Source organism: Nicotiana tomentosiformis, chromosome 12, assembly GCF_000390325.3.
Source record: "Nicotiana tomentosiformis chromosome 12, ASM39032v3, whole genome shotgun sequence".
Taxonomy (NCBI): Eukaryota; Viridiplantae; Streptophyta; class Magnoliopsida; order Solanales; family Solanaceae; genus Nicotiana; species Nicotiana tomentosiformis.
The window spans coordinates 54,878,181-54,900,994 of NC_090823.1; positions in this window are offsets into that span (position 1 = coordinate 54,878,181).

A 22,814-nucleotide genomic window follows, 5' to 3' on the forward strand; every position below is an offset into this window, starting at 1 on the left:
GATTTGGGTGATTATGGATCGACGCACAAAATCATCACACTTCTTACCCGTTAAGGCTACCAACATAGCATAAGAGTATGATCAGTTGTATATCAAGGAAATAGTCAGGTTGCATGACACTCTAGTTTCTATTATCGCAGATCGAGGGGCACAATTCACGGCTAATTTTTGGAATATATTTCAGTAAGGTTTGGGTACTCATATGAATCTTAGTACAACCTTCCATCCATAGACCGAGGGACAGGCTGAGCGGGCCATTTAGACACTCGAGGATATGTTGCGCGCTTGTGTTCCTGAATTCAAGGGTAGCTGGGATGATCATTTGCCACTCCTAGAATTTGCTACAACAATAGTTATCATGCTAGCATTCAGATGGCACGGTTCGAGGCTCTATATGGTAGGAGATTTAGATCTCCCGTTGGGTGGTTCGAGATTGGGGAAGTAGAGTTAATAGGACCAGACCTCATGCATCAGACTATGGAGAAGGTTAAGATCATTAAGGAACGGTTGAAAACTGCCCAGAGTCATTACAAGTCCTGTTCGGATGTGCGTCGTAGGGATTTGGAGTTCAAAAAGGATGATTGGGTATTCTTGAAGGTTTCCCCCATGAAGGGTATAATGCTTTTTGGTAAGAAAGGAAAATTAAGTCTGAGGTATGTCGGACCGTATAGAATCACTCAGAGGATTGATCAGGTGTCTTACAGGCTTAAGCTACCTCCAGAGATGTCCTTAGTGCACCCGGTGTTCCATGTGTCTATGTTGAAGCAGGTAGTTGGAGACCCGGGACTCATTGTTTTGGCTTAGACGATTGAGGTTAATGAGGAATTGACTTATGAAGAAATTTTAGTTGCCATTCTTGATAGGCTTATTCGTAAGCTAAGAACTAAAGAAATTGCCTCCGTGAAAGTGCTATGGTGAAACCAAGAGGCCGAAGAGGCCACCTGGGAGGCCGGGGAAGAAATAAGAAGAAATACCCTCATTTGTTTGAATAATTATGTATTTATGAACTTGTGTTCTATGAAAATGTTAAGGGTTTACCTTCTATGAATTATGTTTCACTTGTACAATTGATGTTAAGGGTGTTCCTTTTTGGTAATATATTGCTTATGGAGCCACGGTTGGTGTTGTTTTCATGTTATGTTGCGTCGTTGGATTTCGTACATGTTGTTATTACTAATTTATGGGATTCTCTAACGGTGGATAGGCCCGGTTATAAAGGAGACTCTAGTAAAATTCTCGAAAATTTAGGGAGTTAGTCAAAATTTGGAATATCTGGTGTATGAAGTAATAGTTGAGCCACATTGGATGCTAATGGCGGATTTTTACCCTCACTCGAGGACGCCTGATCTAAAGCGGGGAAGGAGGTAAGGCACCGTAAAGTTTCACCTAGAACCTGGGGCTTCGTTATGCGACCGCAGAACTACTCCGCGGGCCGCAGATCAGCCACAGAGTAAAGCAGAGAAATGGGCCAATTTTGGAGGTCATTTTGCGGTCAACTATGCGAACGCATAATCGTTTCGTGGGCCGCACATCAGTCGCAGAACGAGCAGGAGAGAAAACTTCAGAAGGAGGTTCTGTGGTCCATTATGCGATCACATAATTTATCTACGGATCGTAAATCAGTCGCAGACCTGTCTAGACCCGCCTAGTTCTTGGGACCATTTATGCAGTTTCCTTTGCGGGCCACATAGTCATTTTGCGGTACGGTCTGTGACCGCAGACCCGACTTCATAAATTTAAGTTTTGAAAAATTTCACATGACCCAATATTTATAAAACAACATTGGGGGTTATTGTAGAAGGTTCAAATTGATATTTTAGAAAGAGGAAAGTGGTCTAGAGTGAGAGGAGGGATCCCTAAGCTAGTTGTTCATCAATCCTTGCACAAGACTTGGAGAATTCAGAATGAAAACTCACAAGGTCTTCATGTAAGAGGTAAGGTTCTATACCCTAGACTTCAATTTTGAGTTTGGGGTAGAAGATACATAATGGAGAGTGTGATTCTTAGGTATGTGGATGTTATCTATGCATGCATGTACCAACAAAGTTGTAGGAAGGGTTTTAAGCTTAAAAGGGTAGATATTGGGTTGTGGAATGAAGGAATCCACCATAGGAGGACTTTGAAATCATAATGCCCGCCTAGTGTTTGTTAAAATGCTCAAATGAGCTGAACCCCCAAGTATCTTACTAATTATGGTTCATTTTTGTTATGTTTCTAAATAGATTGAAGTTGCTAGGAATTCTGGAACATCGTAGTAATTTAAGGAAGCTCAAAGTGAGGTATGTTGGCTAAACGTCTCTCATAGAATTGAATCCCACGATGTTCTCGTGAGTCTCAACTATGATGGGCCAATTTCTTATTTCTCATGTCCGAGTTAGTCATTATAAATTTGACTATTCCAAATAAGCTTTGTGTCGAAAGAGGTACGTTTAAAATGTGTTCCGAATTCTTATGTCATATTATGTTATCATTCGAGAATGTGCTCAAAGTATGGTTTGTGTGTTAAAATATTATGACTTCAAGTCGCGCTTCAAATGAAAGTTATTATGCCAAATTCTAAAAGAAAACTCAATGTTCTTAAGACTCTTAATTGCTCATATGTGTACTTAAAATCTTGATTAGAAATTCCTTATTGTTGATAACCCATGATGATGCTTGAAAGTGAAAGGGGTGAGTATGAAATATGAAATACGGTCGACATGCCAAGAATGATATTACATATCTGGCCACTAGTGCCAATGAAATGAAAAGATGTGTAAAAGAATATAAAATGAGCTGAAAATCCTTTTTATAATAAACATTTTGGGAGTATCGTTAGTCACCGAGGAAGGGTAGGTTGAAATAACCTAACCCGAAAACTACATGTGCCGGTGTTGGAGTGATTGAGGGGTAAATCCCCGAATGATGTGTTGAGAATATTCCCCTTAAATGGAATGATATTGATGTGTTGAGGTTATTTCTCTCATTTGGGATGAGATGATTGCTAGCGGAAGGTTTTGTCGATCCACATGGCATTGTGGTGAGACGGACTAGCCGATCGGGTCAAGATCGAATGCCATGCTGCACAAATGGTGGTGAATCTAATTGAGATTGTGACTGAGATTATGATTGTGACTATGATTGTTTCTCCTACTATTGTAACTCATTCTATTGATAGGGTGTTCAGTCTTACATACTAGTACTATTCCATATGTGCTAACGTCCCTTTTGCCGGGGACGCTGCATCTTTAATTGTTGCATGTGGTTCCACAGCAGGCGACATTGATTAATGATAGCGATACACCCTCTTCCCAGCTGGTTTGGTGAGCCCAACTTCATTTCGGGGTCGTGTATATTTTGCTTCTCATGTATTGTGTTTTGAGATATAGCCGGGGCCTTGTTGTCGGCCTTATCATAGTACTCTTTTGTATCCGTTAGATATTCCGTAGACATAGTGTGGGTTGTACCTTGGTTATGGAAAAGTCAAACTGAAGATGCTGTAATTGGACCACATGTTCCACTTCAAACTATGAATGTGTATGTAATATTTTGTGAAACTTATAATTGACGTGACCAATGGTAATGAATTGGTGTTTTCCACATGATCTTCTCATTGTTTACTTAACAAAATATATCTTCTTGTTATTCAAGGATAAGTGCGGGTAGAAAGCATTGTACAAGCTTGCTTGACTGTGATATCTCGATTGAGCATGGATTGCGCTCCTCGAGGTCGGGGCATGACAGATTCACTACGTTCATAAAATATTAAACTACCATTGGAATAGTTACAGTTTATCAGGAGAAACAACTATCTCAAACAATGAGGAAGACATATAATATCAAGATATGATCATCAGTCATAAATCAATAACATACATCATAAATGAGAGGTAATCAATAGAAGAAAAAATGGTAAGATAACTCAATCAGTCAGAGAAAGGAAGGGTCGGTGTATACTTACCTTCGACGGAGCAGCAAACCCAAAATAAAAACCTTTTTAGCCGTTATGTAATGGCCAGACCGGTCGTTTGAAGCTCTAGCGCATCGTGCGGTGGTTTGAGGCCTTGTGTAGCTTCACTTGATGCTTTTGACTTGTACGTGTGGTCGGAATTGAATTTCATGAAGTTCGGAGTTGATTTGGAAAGAAAATTCTAAATTCGGAAGCTTTAAGCTGGAAGAGTTAACTAAATTTTGAATTTTTAGTAAACGACCTTGGAATCTGGATTTAAAGTTTCTAATAGGCTCGTATGATGATTTTGGGATTAGGCATATGTTTGGGTTGAGTATTGGGTGGCCCGAGAGCATTTTGACGCTTATTGTGGAAGTTTGCATTTTGAAGGTTTTGGAATTTCCTAAATTTGGTTTGATATGGACTTTGATGTCATCGATGTCCATTTGGGATTGTGATCCTTGAAATAGGTTCGTATCGTGATTTGTGACTTGTGCATAAAGTTTGGCGTAATTCCGGAATGTTTATGTAGAATTCGGACGCGTTCAGCTATGTTTGAATGTTTGAAATATTAAAGAAAGGTTTCGGTCGTCGATTCATAATTTTGATTTCGTATCATGATTTGGGATGTGTTGGTATGTTTGGATGGGGTTCCGTGGGCCTCGAGTTTGAAACGGATCAAAATTTGGATTTGAGGAAATGCCGGAAACTGCTGAAATCTTGTGTGATCACACCTGCGATGGTTTAACCGCAGGTGCGGAGAGGCAGGCACGATGGAGGTTGTTACAGAAGCGAAAGAGGCGAGTTGGGCAAAGGGCTGTGGGTGCAGAGTTTGGGCACGTAGATGCGCATCCGCAAGAGCGATCAGTGCTCCGCAGAAGCGAGACTGAAGGAGCGGTCAGTGTTCCGCAGAAGCGAGACTGCATGGGCGGATGTTTATCCACAGAAGCGGACTTGGCTGGGCTTAGTGGGAACCGCAACTATGATGGGAATTTCCATAGATGTGGAGCTGGAGAAGCGGCTACTCGTCCACAGATGCGAGAGTCATTGGGTAGTGGAATGTTTAAATTCCAGAATTTGCCATTCCTCTCACATTTTTCACTTGGTTGGGCGACTTTTGGGGTTCTTGAAGAGGAGATTGTTGTCATCCATTGTGAGGTAAGCTATTCCCACCTATTGTGAGTTAAATACGGATTTATACATGAAAATTAATGAAAATTATGGTATTTTCGTAGAAATCCTAGAATTGGTATTTTTGGATTTTGACCACGAAATTGGACATGGAATTGGGAATAAATCATATATTTGAGTTCGTAATGTAATGGGTAAAGTTTATTAAAGAGAGGGTTGACTTTATTGACTTTTCGAGTGGAGTTGGGAATTGTTATAACATGTTAAATTGTAAGCATTGGAGTATATTTTGGTTGATTTGCACATTGTTTGACTAGTTTCGGATTGATAGGCTTTGGTTTGAGGTGTTAGAGAGGTGGGTGAGCCGGTTATGGAACTTCGGAGCGAGGTAAATCTCCTGTCTAACCTTGTGAGGGGGAAACTACCCCTAGGTGATATTTATTGTTATGTGCAACTAGTTGTGGGTGCTACGTACGCACGAGGTGATGAGAGTCCGTACGTAGCTAAAGCATGATTTTGTCCGGGTAGACTTAGGACTTTATCATATAATATTTAAATTGTTTGGACTTATTTTACTAGTTTAATTAATTGAAATTTTAAGTGAAAGTGATTTAGAAACATATAAATATATTAGGCCGAACTTTATCACCTTGAGTTGTTGCCAAGATATTTGATAAATGTAAAGGGGTGTATTTATTATTGTGCCCAAGTACTGTATTGTAAGCACATGCCTCGTAATTCAATAATTTCCTCCCTTTCTTGTGGAGAGGGCCGAATGACTCGGCAGTATAATAGATGCATATATGATTCGTGTCACTCGACCCTCAACAGTGTACATATTATTCTGGATCGGGCCGAACGACCTCGGCATAATTGTGCGTTATATCGCTGGTAGTCCGAACATTCACGAGATTATCTTTCCATTGATGCGCGGAATCTTATATGGTATTCCTTATACATTTGATATTGGAACTTGACATTTTCTGAGCTGTTAAGGTAGAATACAAGATTGAGAAATTCATACTTTAAAATAATTATTTGGAAGATAATGTAAGCTACAGATTTACCCCATTATTGATGTGCGCTTCATATCTGCTCATGATTTATTATATTGCTCTATTGGACCTCTAGTAAGTATCGATATCGACCCCTTATCACTACTTCTTCGGGTTTAGGCTAGATACTTACTGGGTATGCGTTGATTTACGTACTCATGCTGCACTTCTACACTAAATGTGCAGGATCTGACAGGTTCATTTGGTGATCATCTTGGCACGTAGGCGCACCTGTTGAGGGAACTTTATGTGAGCTGCATTCTAGGCTATGCATAGCAGTCCACCGAGTCTCCATTGTACTATTTATTTTATCCTATCTTATTTACATTCTGGACAGATGTTGTATTATTATTGTACTTCTTAGAAAATGCTCATGCACTTGTGACACTTGGTTTTGGGGTTATACTAGTTGATGCTTATGGTTTCGTATATTATTATCGCATTTTATTTCTTTTATAAACTACAAATGTTGTACGTTCCAATGGATTTAGAAGTGTAAATCTCCTTCCTTATTAAAATCTATGATTTCGAAAGTAATAAAGTTAGTAATTAAATTGATAAATCCCCGTTGGCTTGCCTGACAACGACGTTAGATGCCATCACGACCTATAATAGATTTTAGCTCCTGACACATTAGGAACCAAACATCAAGCTTGAGCAGTAAAGAAACTTAGAACCGGAAAAGAAAACAGTAAAAGAGTACGGAACCTTAAGATATTACTTTTTTGTCTTTCTTTTTAGATGATATTCGGCTGTGGGTTGGTTGATTTTAGGTAAGCCATTATAGCTCCAATTTATAGTGGCATTCAATGTATAGGTTTTTTAGCAGATTTGAATTTTGAGTGGAAAGGGATGAAAGGTAGATGATGATGGCAATAGACGTGAAAATATTTACATGGGCACGACCAATGGTCGTTGAAGACGAAAAATCATCGGACAAAGCTCCAATGTCTAGAGGTCACTACGTTTGAACTCTGGACAAAGAATAATTATGATGATGCTGAAGAAATGGCCATGCATGCCATGGATTTGAAATACGAATGAAGAACATGCGATTCTTCAGTAACACATTTCGAGGTCTAGGGTTTTATTTGGGCTTTTTAAATTTGAGGATCATAATGAAAATAATCGGCTAGATTTGCGGATTATAGGGACAATATGGATGATTTGAAGTTGAATCACGTGACTTTGCACAAATTTGTGCAAGGATTCAGACTGGTAGGGTTTGATAGATTTGAGAGAAAAGAGGGGAAAATGGGAAAGTAAGGGCGGCCGGTTTTCGGTAAATGAATTATGGGTTTAAACTAGGAGATGGAACGTGAGTTGTTGGATTGTTTGATCGATGGCTCCGATTTTTTGGTGAATTAAAATTGGTAAAAGGGTTTAATATGGAAAAACAGTGGTCGCCCCATTGGATTCTTGTAATCCAACGGTTGTGATGAAATCTGGTGGGAGTTAAAAAATAAAAGAGAAAATGGAGATTAATGTGTGGACCATTGATCAATTGGATCAACGGTCTAGATGCGTTTGTGCTTCTTATATGAGTGGGATTGAAGAGTGACATGGCAAATTTTGATTGGTTTGTAGAGGTTGGGGCGGATCGCCAACGTGGACTGGAGGATTTGTCTTGGATCGGGTCAGATGGGATTGGGCTAGTGTTTGGGCTGATTTTGATTTAATAACTACCAACATTAGGTTTAATTGAGTCGTTGCAATTATAACCTTTTAAGCTTTAACCCCTTTAAAATTAATTTAATTAAATTAAATTAATTCAACTTAAATGTGATAAATAATATAATCATCAAATACTCTACAAATTACTGTAATTAATTAATTAATTATTAAAATAATTTATTTACCTAAATTATAGAGTTAATTTTGGATTATTTAAATAATAAGAGAATTATTTAAGAATCGAATGATTAATTTGTTGAACTAATTCTATACTCGTGTATCAAAATGTAGAAGATATTTTAAGAATTCCAAAAATAGTAAGAGTAATATATTTTATAATTATGTAATACCAAAGTTTTAACACTATTAATCACTAATTTCTTGTTATATTTATAAAAATAGGTATTATTTATTAGAAAATATTTTCAACACATTTATTATAAATTATTAAGTATAAATAATTTAATTTTAAAAGGAAGGGTCAAAATTGGTCGTCAACAATGGGATGTGCTGACATAATACCCGAAACCTGATCAACATGGAATCGCTGCTCTGGACTACGAGCGGCGTGATTCTGAGCTCCTCCCCTAGCTTGTGAAGTTGCTGGTGCAACCAGAATCAATCCCGCCTTAGCCAATCTACCAAACATACTCAGGAACTGCGCTAAAGTCTCCTAAAGTCCAGGGATAGCAACAGGCGCATCTAGTGCCTGCTCCCCAACTGGAGCTACAGGTGGCTCCTCGGTTGCTGCTCTAGAGGTGCTCTAGTTGTAGCACAAGCTCCTCCTCGGCCTCTGCCTCTGCCTATACACCGGCCCCTAGCAACACCGGCTTTGGGGGCAACATCATCCATAACTGCAAGTCATGTCCTCAACATTTGTGAAAGAATAGAATGACAAAGGGTCAAACTCCAAAATAAATAAATCCGCACGATAGGAATGAAATAAGTGATGTTTCCTATTAGTTCTGTAGCCTCTCGAAGATAAGTACAGACGTCTCTGTACCGATCCACAAGACTCTACTAAACTTGCTCATGACTCCTAGCACCTATGAACCTAGAGCTCTAATACCAACTTGTCACGACCCAAAATTCATCCTTGAGGATCGTGATGGCACCTAGTCCCTAGGACTATGTAAGCCTAACATATGCTGAGTTATTTATAGATTTTAACCATTTAACCATCAAATATAACTAGTAAATGACATAACATCTCTGAAATGAGTATTTAATCATACAATCCCAAAATCGGTAGTACGGAGTCGCGATCTCTTCTAAGAGTAACTAAGAATATCAAATACATTACTGTTGAAATGGAATTAAACAGTAACAAAGTAAAGATCCATAGGGTGACTCCGAGGCCTGCGAATTTAATGGCAGGTATACCTTGAAGTCTCCACCGCAACTCACAATCGGCTAAATAATGACTCGCACACTCCCAAGTACTTGGATCTGCATAAATATGTGCATAAGCATAGCATGAGTACACCGCAGTGGTACCCAGTAAGTATCAAGACTAACATTGGTAGAGTAATGACAAGATTCAAGTCAAGACACCTACTAAATATAACATGTGCAAAATATTAATTTAGCGCCTACAAAGGTAAAGCTGAACATGGAGAGGACGACTGTATAACTCTAGTATTGGAAAATAGAAACAACAAATAGCAACAGGGAGTAAACAGGTGATGATGCAGCAAGTAATCAGAACACTCTTTAAGTACCAGTGAAGCCAATAAGGAAAACAGATGACAACCAACTAATCAACCGTTCTATCACAAGGATTACACAAGAATTACCCCGAGGTACCACACCTCGTATTCACAAATCACGAGTCCCAAATCACGTAATTATAATCACACGACGTCTCGTGCCCACAGTATAAATCACAACCGCACGGACAACTCACGTGCTGCACGAACAACTCACGTGCCAATAGTAACAATATCTCATAGCCACACGGACAACTCACGTGCCATCATTCCAATCCACACACAAAAAGAAGGTTTACAATAATATATGTACATGCTCAATAAACATCAAGATTCATACTTCTGGACTGATCTAGGTGATAGGTTACGGTATATGTTTGTGCATGTGTACTATCACAGCTGAAGTGAATAAGTAGAATCAGAGACACTGAGTAGCACGTTGGAAACAACACTCAACACCCGTAGTATGCATGACACACAAAAGATAGTCACCCCACCACACAATATGATCAATAATAACGCCCCAGGCCATCACAAATCATCCTCGACATAGCCCACCTTGTCTTGCCGTGTGCGCAACAATAAAGTAAATGTATGCCTTGTCTCTCCACACGCACATCAATAATTATCCCACCTTGTCTCGCCACATGTGCAACCAAACATATATAGCCCGCCTTGTCTCGCCACATGTGAAAATATCAATAATAACAATAGCACGGACAACTCATGTGCAAACACACTGACAATCCTATCAACAATTCCACATGTGCCAAAAAATACAACAACACAACATAACAACTCGCACCACACGTGCCCATATGCCACAACATTTCCATAACTACAATTACAATACCACAACAATGCATAGCCCACGGCTCAACAACACTGAGTATAACAACAACAACAGTAACACAGGAGTATGGCAAGTAAATCAACATATGAATTTCAACAATACAATGAAACGGAAGAATAAGCTCAACAATGAAAGAGATATCTTGTAATAACGACTTCAAATAAGAATAACTCAACAATGGAAGTGATAACATGTAATAATGACTTCAAATGAGAATAACTCAACAATGAAAGAGGTAACATGTAATATCAACTTCAATTAAAGCATGTAAGAGTGAACTCAATAATGGAAGATATAACATGATATGATCAATTAAATGCGTATATGAAATATAAGAGTCTAAATCGGTCAATTTCTACATATAAGTCCGTGTACACACTTCTCACCTCGTGTACACGTCTTCCATGTAATTCAAATAGTTGAATCAAACCAATCCCTACGGGGTATCTCCCCCACACAAATTTAGGCAAGATACTTACCTCAACTAGGCCAAATCAACACTGAAAAATAGCTTTAGTTTACAATTTACCTCTGCTCGGCGCAAATATAACCAAAATTAACTTAATAACATCAAATAATGCAAGAGAAATCAATTTCAACTAATAAAGTTAAGATCTTTCGACTACCCATAACCCCACGAGTCTATATATGTGTTTTGTTTTCAAATTCGAGTCCATTTTGACTATCAAATCTTAATTTTTTTATTTTTCAAAATATAGACAAAATTCCCCAAATATTTCCCTTCAAATATCATGATTTAGATGTTAAATCTCATATGTTATAATGTAATATAATTGAAAATTGATCAAAATCACGTACCCAATGATTGTATGTGAAACTCCCCTCTCCAAATCGCCTCCTAATGAGTCTAGGGTTCAAAGATATAAAAATAAGACCAAAATCCCTTCTTCCAGCCCTTTTGTTCAGGTGGAGATGTCGCAAATGCGATACAGGGTTCGCAAATGCGAACACTCGCTAATGCGGCTCCTGATGACCCTAGGTAATGTCCAAAATATGGCATGGCTGGTCTTTACCCACATCTGATTGGGAGTTTACGACCGCCTTCTTGAATGAGAATATTGACATCTCTAGGATACAAGCATATGCTCAGAACGTACAGGATCGTAAGCGCCAGTTTTAGGCTAATAGTGATGTAGAGAGAGAATTGAGTTAGAGGGCTAGGTCTACCGTGTCTTTCGTAGAGGCATATGGTATTTCTAGACCATGACTTCCAAGACGTCCACCCCAATTTTCTAGTAGTGCTCCACCTCTATTTCAGGAGCCCAGGTATGATAGGTATGCCAAGCCCTGTCCGGGCCAGAGTTCGAGGGCTTCAGGTTTCCAGAGACAGGATGGTTTGAGTCAGATGAAACCCCCATTGACGCCCTGTGGCTAGTGTGGTAGGGCACATCCAGGTCCGCGTCGCTAGGGTTCAGATGCATGTTATTGGTGTGGAAGACCTGGTCATTTCATGTGATACTGTCCAAGCATAGGTAGAGGTGGCATGGCTCATCCAACTGGGTAAACGACAGCTTCTTCGTCGAAAGCACACCACCTGGTAGTTGACCATAGAACTCAGTAGGTAGAGGTAGAGGTATAGGAGGAGCATCCAGTTCAGGTAGTGGTCTGAATCGCATATATGCTCTAGCGGGTCGACATGATTTGGAGTTGTCACCAGATGTTCTTACAGGTATACTATCCATTCTCACTTACGATCTTTACGCATTGATAGATCCTGGCTCCACCTTGTCCTTTGTTACATCATCTGTAGTTGGTAAGTTTGGAATAGAGCCGGACTTGTTATATAAGTCGTATGAAATATCTACGCCGGTTGGCGAATCAATTAAGGCTAGACAGGTCTATCGGGATTGTGCGGTGATATTTTATAACTTTCACACCTTGGCTGATCAATTTAAGTTACCAATAGTTAATTTTGATGTTATTATGGGTATGGATTGGTGGCTTCATGTTATGCCAATGTTGATTGTCGAACAAAGGTTTTTAAGTTCTGCTTTCCAGGTGAGCCGACCCTAGAATGGAAGGGTAATTCAGCGATGCCTAAGGGAAGGTTTATTTTCTACCTAAAGGCAAGAAAGATGATTTCTGAAGGCTATATCTATCACCTAGTGCGAGTTACAGATGCAGATGCAGAATACCCGACCCTTCAGTCTATTCCTGTGGTTAATGAGTTCCCAGATGTATTTTCGAATGAGCTTCCAAGTATTCCTCCACAGAGGGAGATTGACTTTTCTATCGATGAGCTTAAAGGCACTAAGGCAATATCTATCCCTCCTTACAGAATGGCTCCTGCTGAGCTGAGGGAGTTGAAAGAGAAGCTGAGAGATCTATTGTAGAAAGGATTCATAAGTCCTAGTACTTCGCCGGGGGGTGCACCAGTGTTGTTTTTACACAAGAAAGATGGGTCCATGATATTGTGCATTGATTATTGGCAGTTGAATAAAGCTACTGTAAAGAATAAGCATCCGCTTTCGAGGATCGATAATTTATTTGATCAACTACAGGGTGGTAATTATTTCTCAAAGATTGATTTGAGATCTGGATACCACCAGTTGAGGGTGAAGGAGAAGGATATTCTGAAGACAGCTTTCAAGACCAGGTATAGGCACTTTGAGTTTCTTGTGATGTCGTTTGGGATTACTAATGCACCAGAGGCATTCATGGACTTGATGAATTGGGTAGTCAAGACGTTCTGCGATGGATTTGTGATTGTATTCATTGATGATATTCTAGTATACTCACTTACTGAGGCAGATCATGCAAATCATTTGCGAGCGGTGTTTCAGACGCTCTAAGATCATGAGTTGTATGCGAAGTTCTCCAAGTGTGAGTTCTGGCTTAATTCAGCTGCATTCTTAGGCCATATAGTTTCAAACGAAGGCATTAAAGTGGATAGTCAAAATATTGAAGAGGTAAATAATTAGCCGAGGCCCACGACTCCTGTAGAAGTTCGTAGTTTCTTCGGCTTAGCAGGTTATTATTGGAGGTTTATTGAATGCGTTTCTTCTATTTTTGCACCTATGACTAGGCTTACTCATAAGACGAACAAGTTTCAATGGTCAGATGCATGTGAACAGAGTTTTCAAGAATTGAAAGATAAGCTTACATCAGCGCCAGTCTTGACACTTCCAGAAGGTACAGAATGGTATGTTGTTTATTGTGATACTTCAAGGGTTGGCCTAGGTTATGTTCTGATGCAGCATGGCAAGGTTATTACATATGCTTCGAGGGAGTTGAGGAAGCACTGGCAGAATTACCCGACTCGTGATCTTGAGTCAGCAACCGTTGTGTTCTCTTTGAAGATATGGCGACATTACTTATATGGAGTTCATGTTGATATCTTGACAGACCATAAGTGTCTTCAATATATATTCAAGTAGAAGGAATTGCATCGGAGGTAGAGAAGATGCTTGAGCTTTTGAAAGACTACAATGTTGACATCTTATATCACCCCGGCAAGGCTATTGTTGTAGCCAATGCTTTGAGTCATAAGTCCATGGGTAGTTTGAGTCATGTAGAAGCTGACAAGTTAGAGATGACCATGGATTTGTGTCAGTTAGCCAGTTTGAGAGTAAGATTACTTAATAGAAATGACGGAGGTGTTGTGGATCAGAATACTGCAGAGTCATCATTGATAGCAAAAGTGAAAGCATGATAGTTTGACGATCCTGAATTAAGGAGAATGAGGGAAGGAATTCCATAGCAAAAAATGCCAATGTTAGAGTTAAAGGAAGATGAGGTTCTTAGATACTGAGGTTGTTTATGTGTGCTAGAGATAGGGGGACTCCTAGAGCAAATTATGGCAGAGATTCACCAGTCGCGATATTCTGTTCACCTTGGAATGACAAAGATGTAGCATGACCTCAGAGGGGTCTACTGGTGGAATAACATGAAAAGAAACATTGCAGAATTTGTCGCTCAATGTCCGATTTGACCGCAGGTTAAGATAGAGCATTAAAAACCCAAAGGATTAGTTCAAACCATAGAAATTCTAACATCAAAATGGGGGATGATCAATATGGATTTCATTACAAGTTTGACTCGTTACTATCGGAAGTTTGATTCTATCTGGGTAATTGTTGACAGGCTTACGAAGTCGGCTCATTTTCTACCGGTTAGAACCACTTACACAGCTGAATATTATGCCAGGTTGTATATAAAGGAGATATCTCGCCTTCATGGAGTTCCAATTTCTATCATATCTGACAGAGGTGCCCAGATTACGGCTAATTTTTAGAGATCCTTTTCATAGGGGTTTAGGTACTCAGGTGAACCTCAGTACGACATTTCATTCGCAGACAGATAGTCAAGCTGAGCACACTATTCAGATGCTTGAGGACATGTTGTGGGCTTGTGTGCTGGATTTCAATAGTAGTTGGGATGATCATTTGACGCTTATTGAGTATGCATACAATAATAGTTATCATTCTAGCATCAAGATGGCTCCATATGAAGCCTTATATGGGTGGAAGTGTAGGTCCCCGATTGGCTGGTTTGAAGTGGGTGAAGCTGGGTTACTAGGGCCTAATATGGTACAACTAGCCGTATAGAAGGTAAAGTTGATTCAGGAGCAACTATTTATAGCCCAAAGTCAGAATAAGTCTTATTCAGATGAACGGTGCCGAGATTTAGAATTTTCAATTGATGATTGGGTATTCTTAAAGGTTTCGCCTACGAAAGGCGTAATGAGATTTGGCAAGAAAGGCAAGCTTAACCCCCGGTACGTCGGACAATATAAGATTATTTGTCAAATTGGATAAGTAGAATATAAGCTTGAGTTACCTCCCGAGTTAGAAGCAGTCCATCAAGTTTTCCATGTGTATATGTTACGAAAGCGTATAGGAGATCCGTCTTGCACTACTCATGTATATGATGTTCATATTATAGAAGATCTGTCTTATGAAGAGATTCTGGTTGGCATTCTAGATCGCCAAGTCCAAAAGTTACAAACTAAATAAATAGCCTTCGTGAAGGTGTTATGGAGAAATAATAATGTAGAGGAAATAACATAGGAGGCTGAGAAAGAAATGAAGTCTAGATATCCTCATCTATTCCGAATTGAAGGTGATGATTATAGCAAGAATGCGACTGTCGCAGCCCACACTACAAGTCTAAACACTTGAGGTAAGTTATAGCTTAGTATATGGATCCCTTGATAGCAGACGGTCGTGTGAGGCTGATGTCATTATATATGTTATGTCATATGGCCGTGTGAGGCATGTGTTGTATTTTCTCGCTACGTGGAAGGTTCTAGTCAATCCTATTTACAGAAGATACTATGTTAAAATTTCCATAGAATCCTCAAAGTTACACTCCCTTATCATACTACCTCCACATTCGAGGCCGAATGTTCTTAAGGGAGTGAGGATGTTACACCCCGTCGTATTATGTCGAATTGTGTCGTTGATAAACCTTAGTGTTATGGGAAGGTGTGGAGCCTTGTATAAGGATAATAAAGATTTAAAACAAGTTTAAGGAAGTATTGAAAAGTGTAGAAGTCAAACGAGTCAAAGGAAATACGGACCATATTTGTGGCTGACCTATACGTTAATCCATACATTGTTATGGCACTCCTAAATTATATTACGTAATAATTTATATAGTAAAGGGGGGATTAATTATAGTATTACTAAGTCCAGCAAGATAGCATGTGGGATATACACATATAGTATTCTAAATACATCATATAGATAAAAATGGAACTTAGAAATCTTTAAGTGAATTTTACCTAACTTTGTCTTACATATCCATATACTCTTGGGATAAATATTGAATTAAATAAGTGGACCACCCCTCCTATTTAACTTATTCTAGCAGCAATTTAAATTACTACAATATATATATATATATATATATATATATATATATATATATATATATATATATATATATATATATATGAGAGAGAGAGAGAGAGAGAGAGAGAGAGAGAGAGAGAGAGAGAGAACAGTTGGGGGAAATAAGATAAAACCTAGTTGATGCTACGTTTTGGCTTCAAAGTTGTTGCCATCTTTATAGCTTCATAGTTGATGCCATGTTCTTAGCTTCATGGGTGCTGCTATGCTCTTTATCCTTAAGGTAAGATTTAACTACCACTATATGTATTCAAGGTCATCTATGTCTTGTCTAGTTGAAATGAGAAAGGTGACTATGAAGATTAAGGTTTAACTCCATTGATTAAGTGTTGTAGTTGTTGAACTGTTTTGAGTGGTTTCTTAAGGTATCCTATGACTGGAAATTGTGAAGTACAGTTATTTGTGATAGTGGTTGTTTTGTGAGTAAAGGAGAGGAGCTAGTAGTGTTGATTTGCCATATAGGATGATATGAAGCTTATACACTCTAAACTTTCGATAAAATGTCGTAGTGATCCAGTTCTCTTTTTATTGATTTGATTGTGATACAAACCATTCATATAATGTAGATTATTATTCATAAAGCGTATTGGAACTCTTGAGCTATTGTTAGCCAAGCAACAAAGGTATGTAAGGCTATCCCTTCCTTTCAAAGCATGACTTCAAGTTATATGTGCATTCATATTGGTATCCAAAAGAAATTTGTCTTTTAAAGTGTATTCTACTCTTGGGTTAATGGTCCCTTGTCGGGAGTCCTTTTTGTATCATATCATATCTTGGTTAAGTAACTCTTTTCAGTTCCATATTCCTCCAAAAAGGAGCGTTCTAAAAAGAATTATTGTTTAGTTGATTACAAGTCGTTTAATATCCAAAAAAGAAGAGTTGTATGAGTAAGAGGCCAAGGTGACATTACTACTATAGTGTATCTATTATGAATGCCACCGAGTTATAATCGGTCAGGGAAGGAAGTATAAACACCCCAGACTATTACCGGAGGGAAAGAAAGTATATATAAGCACCTCGGGCTATAATCGGAGGGCAGGAAAGTATAATAACACCCCGGGCTATAATCGGAGGGCAAGGAAGTATGTATATAAGTATGTAAGTAAGTATGTATATGAGTTCCAGTACAGTTTTAAAGTTTCATTAATTGCCCTGAGTGGCTTACATGTTATCCGATTATAAGGTTGCCTCTTATGCCCTTTATTACAGCTTACGCTTTCATATTGCTTTTCATGCTTTAAATACCAATACATTTCATTTATAGTGACGTCCCTTCTGTCGGGAGCGCTTTGTTTCATGCTGCAGGTTCATATAGTGGCCCAGATAGACCTCTCCAGTAGGATCTTGTTGAATTCAACTATTGGATGGTAAGCTTTGCTTCTTTCAAAGCTACCGAGTTTAATGTTTCGAGTTGTGTCTTAGGTATATACAGATGAAGGGTAGGCCGGGGCCCTGCCTCGACCATATGATATTGGTGTTTGTCTTAGAGACTTGTAGACTTAGTTGGATTTTCTAGATGTTGTGTGCCTTCTCGGCTTGGTATATATGTATATATGTTTTGGGTTGTGTACCATCTTCAAATTGAGATGTCCAGATGACATCACATGTTCATGAATTGTGGCCTTGTCGGCGTATATGTATGTGGATCTTATCTCCATACAAATTATGGTTTGTTGAGGCCTTGTCAGCCGAAGTTTCAATACGTTCATGTGATTTTCTTTTCAGAGAGGTATGCTGGGGAAAGAGAGGCACCGCGTGCCAGCCACCCCTCCCTAGGTTGGGGTGTGATAAACTTGGTGTCTTTACCTCTTCAAAATTCTATCTAACCACTTTTAATGCCTTCGTTTGAAACTATATGGCGTAAGAATGCAACTGAGTTAAGCCAGAACTCACACTTGGAGAACTTGGCATACAACTCATGATCCTAGAGCAACTGAAACACTGCTCGCAAATGATTTGCATGATCTGCCTCAGTAAGCGAGTATACCAGAATATCATCAATGAATACAATCACAAAGATATTGAAGAATGGCTTGAAAACCCGATTCATCAAGTCCATGAATGTCGTTGGTGCATTAGTAAGCCCGAACAATATCACAAGAAACTCAAAGTGCCCATACCTGGTCCTGAAAGCTGTCTTCGGAATATCCTTCTCCTTCACACTCAACTGGTGGTATCTAGATCTCAAATCAATCTTCGATAAATAATTACCACCTTGTAGTTGATCAAATAAATCGCCGATCCTCGAAAGCGGATGCTTATTCTTTATAGTAGCTTTATTCAACTACCAATAATCAATGCACATTCTCATGGACCCATCTTTCTTGCGTACAAACAACACTAATGCACCCCACTTGGTATAAATACATGGAAAAATATTATTTTCTGGACTTTTGACATACTTTAGACCTAAGGAAGCCAAGAGGAGTTGGAGGAGCAAAAGCACCAGGATTTCATCATTCCTTCCTCACTCAAGACCCGAGTTTGGATCAAATCTATATTTTTCTATACTTTAATTATACTTGTGATGAATTTCTCCATGATTATGGAGTAGTTCAATTTAGGGTTTGATGGATTTGGTGTATCGGTGATTGTTTGTAGATTATAACTCTAGTTTTATTTATTGAATCGTTTTGGATGATTTAATTATTGCATCTATATTCACCTGTTCATGTAATTGATAGAGGCATAACTTGTGATATCTTTGCATTATATTGTTGGTTGAGTTCATTAATTCTTCTTAGTAATCGAAAGAGGCTAGTTGAATCATTGATTAAACCTAGTTAGGTGGATAATCGAGAGAGGTTTTCCTTAAGACCAATCCATTACGCATTCTTGCATATCTTCACATGCTTAAATCGGTTCATCTCGAGAGGTTAAGAATTAATCGAGAGAGGAGTTTTTGTTGAACGTTTGAACTAATAATTGAGTGAATTCGAGAGACTCACTTGAACATTAGAAGTAAATTATCTAGAGTTAGATCCCAAACTATTATCTTGCACCTATCCTATCAACCCCTATTTCTTCCCACTAATAACTTCCTTGTTTATCTTTGTTTCGATTGTCATTAGTCAATATCTTTAGACCCTTAGTTAATTTTAGTTAGAAATCATAGAAATCTCAATTGTTTATCATCTTAAATAGCAATCAAGCTGGAAACTACAAGAATACTGTTTAAATCCAATTCATATGGATACGATATTATACTATACTATATTAGATTAGCGAGCATAATTTGAGTGTGTGTTTCGAGCTCGTCAAGCAGCAAAATAATCAGAACACAACTAAAATACAAGTGAAGTCAAATAAGTAAAGAAATGACAGTGCAAATAATCAAGTCGTTCTAACACAAGGTTTACAGCAAGAATTACCCCGAGGTACCACACCTCATAATCACAAATCACAAATCTTCCTTTTAACGAAGCATGAGCTTTTCATTTATTTTAAAAACCTTTTTACCAAAATATCTTCACGCGCTTTAGCCCCCTTATCTCGCCGCATGTGCTTCAAATAAAATAATTTCCATTACTAACAACCCGTGCATAAATCCCCCTTATCTCTCTGCATGTGCATCAATAACACCGCCCTTATGCTGACGCATGTGCATCTCATCACAACACAATAATCATCTCGCACAACACATGCCCATATGCCACAACATTTTCCAAAATAATAATACCAATAGCACAATGTTACATAGCTCATGGCTCAAGAATAATGTGTAAATGAATTTTAACAATAAAACAATGAAATGGAACAATAACTCAACAATGAAATATATACAATGTAACAACAACTTCAATTCAATGCACATAACTAACCCAAGAATCTAACTGGTCAATTACCACAAATAAGTTGTGCACACACTCGTCACCTTATATACACGTCTTTCACATAATTCAAATAATGCAATTAGACCAAATCCTATGGGGTAGTTTTCCCTACAAAACATTAGGCAAGATACTTACCTCAATTAGTACAAATCAACACTGAAAAATAGCTTTTCCTTTAAAATTCACCTCCGCATGGCTCAAATCTAACTAAAATTGACTTAATATCATCAAACAATGCAAGAGAAACCAATTTCAATAATTAAAGTTAAGATCTTTGCACAATTCCCCAAAAGTCAAGAAAAGCCAACCCCGGACCCGCCCGATCAAAACCCGAGTTCAAGGGTAGATCTCAACTACCCATAACCCGACGAGTCCATATATGTATTTTGTTTTCAAATCCAAGTCCAATTCGACTCTCAAATCTCAAATTTCATTCTTCAAAACATAGTCAAAACTTTTCAAAAATTCTCTTCAAATCACATTGATTAGATGTTAAATCTCTTAAATAATCATATAATGTAATTGAAGTTGGATTAAAATCACCTATCCAAAAGTTGTCTATGAAAATCTCTCCTCAAAATCCCTTCCTACCGTCTAGGGTTCTAAAATGTGATAAATGAAGCTATGTCCCGAAATCCCATTATTATTTTTAGCTGCAGAAGTCGCAAATGCGACCTGGGGTTCGCAATTTGCGAACCCTTGCAAATGCAGAAAACACCTCGCAAATGCAACGCCTGACAACCTAGGGAAATATCGCAAATGCGATACTGACTTCGCATTTCCAAAATCAGTCCCTTTGGCAAATGCGGCCAAATGGTCACAATTACAACCTATCCAGCCAAAGCCATTCTTTACTATTGCGAGCAAGGCATCACATTTGCGATATCCCTGCCTACTTTGCAATTGTAATGCTTGAGCTCGCAATTGCAATAACTGTAGCACTAGCACACTAGCAACTTGAAACAAGTTCAAACCAATCTGAAACACACCTGAAACTAACACGAACCCTCGGGGCTACACACCGAACATCCACACAAGCTTAATAACATCATATGAACTCGCTCTCTCTTGCAATCAAAGTACTACAACAACCTCCGGAACTACAAATCGGATACCAAAAACACATATAAAATTATAGTGAAATCAAGAATTGCCAAAATCACAACCAAGCGTCCAATTCCTATCAAATCAACTCGGAATGACACCAAACATTGCATATAAGTTACAAATGACAAACAAACCTATTCCAAGTCCCGAAAAAAATTCAAACCCGGTAGCTATAAAGTCAACCTACGGTCAAATTTAGAATATTTTTCTAAACTTTCAAATTGCCAACTTTTAACAAAACAAGCCAAATCAACCTAGGGATCTTTGAATACAATTTTGGTATAAGCCTAAGTCCAAAATCCCTGTACGAACCTATTGGGACCATCAAACTGCCATTCTGGGGTCGTTTTGACAAAAGTCAAACCTCGGTCAATATTTCCAACTTAAACTTCTAAACCAAGAATCAAAGGATCCAACTCATCCCAAAACATCCCCGAAATGAATCCAACCATCCCTGCAAGTCATAAAACAACAAATACATATATGGGAAGCTTCAAAAGGGAAAACGGAGCTAAAATATGCAAAACGACTAGTCAGGTCATTACATTCTTCCCCTCTTGAATAAACGTTCATCCTCGAATGAGTATAGAGACATACCTGAAGTGCCAACAAATCAGGATGCCGGCTATGCATATCATGCTCATCGCCCAAGTTACCTCCTCGATTGGTTGACCTCTCCACTGAACCTTCACTGAAGCAATGTTCTTTGACCTCAACTTCCCGACCTGCCTATCCAATATAGCCACTGGCTACTCAACGTAGGTCAAATTCTTGTCCAAATGGACTGAGCTAAAATCTAATACATGAGATGGATCACCATAATACTTCTGGAACATGGAAATATGGAATAACGAGTGAACTCCCGATAAGATGGGTGTCAATACGAGGCTGTAGGACACCTCACCAACTCTCTCAAGGATCTCAAAAGGACCAATATACCCAGGGCTCAACTTGACCTTCTTCCCAAACCTCATCGCATCCTTCATGGGTGAAACTCTTAGCAAAACCTTCTCTCCCACCATGAAATCCACATCACAAGCCTTCCGATTAGCATAACTCTTCTTCCTGGATAGTGTTGTTCGAAGTCGATCCTGAATCAACTTCACCTTATCCAAAGCATCTCGAACAAATTTAATGCCTAACAACTTAACCTCCCCATGCTCAAACCATCCAACCGTAGAATGACATCGCCTCCTATATAAGGCCTCGTAACGAGCCATATGGATGCTCGACTAATAGATGTTATTATAGGCAAACTCTGCAAGTGGTAGATATTGATCCCATGAACTCCTGAAATTAATAACATAGGCATATAGCATGTCCTCCAAGATCGGAATAGTGCGCTCGGACTGCCCGTTTGTCCGGGGATGAAATATTGTGCTTAGCTTGACCAGTGTTCCTAACTCTCGCTGCATGTCTATCCAAAAATGTGATGTGAACTGCGTGCCTCGATCAGAGATTATAGACACCGACACAACATGAAGGTGAAAAATATCCCGAGTATAAATCCGAGCCAGTTGCTATGAAGAGTAGGTAGTCACAACTGGAATGAAGTATGCATACTTGGTCAGTCTATCCATAATAACCCACACAACGTCGAATCTTCTTAAGGTCCGTGGAAGTCCAACTACAAAATCCATGTTGATACGCT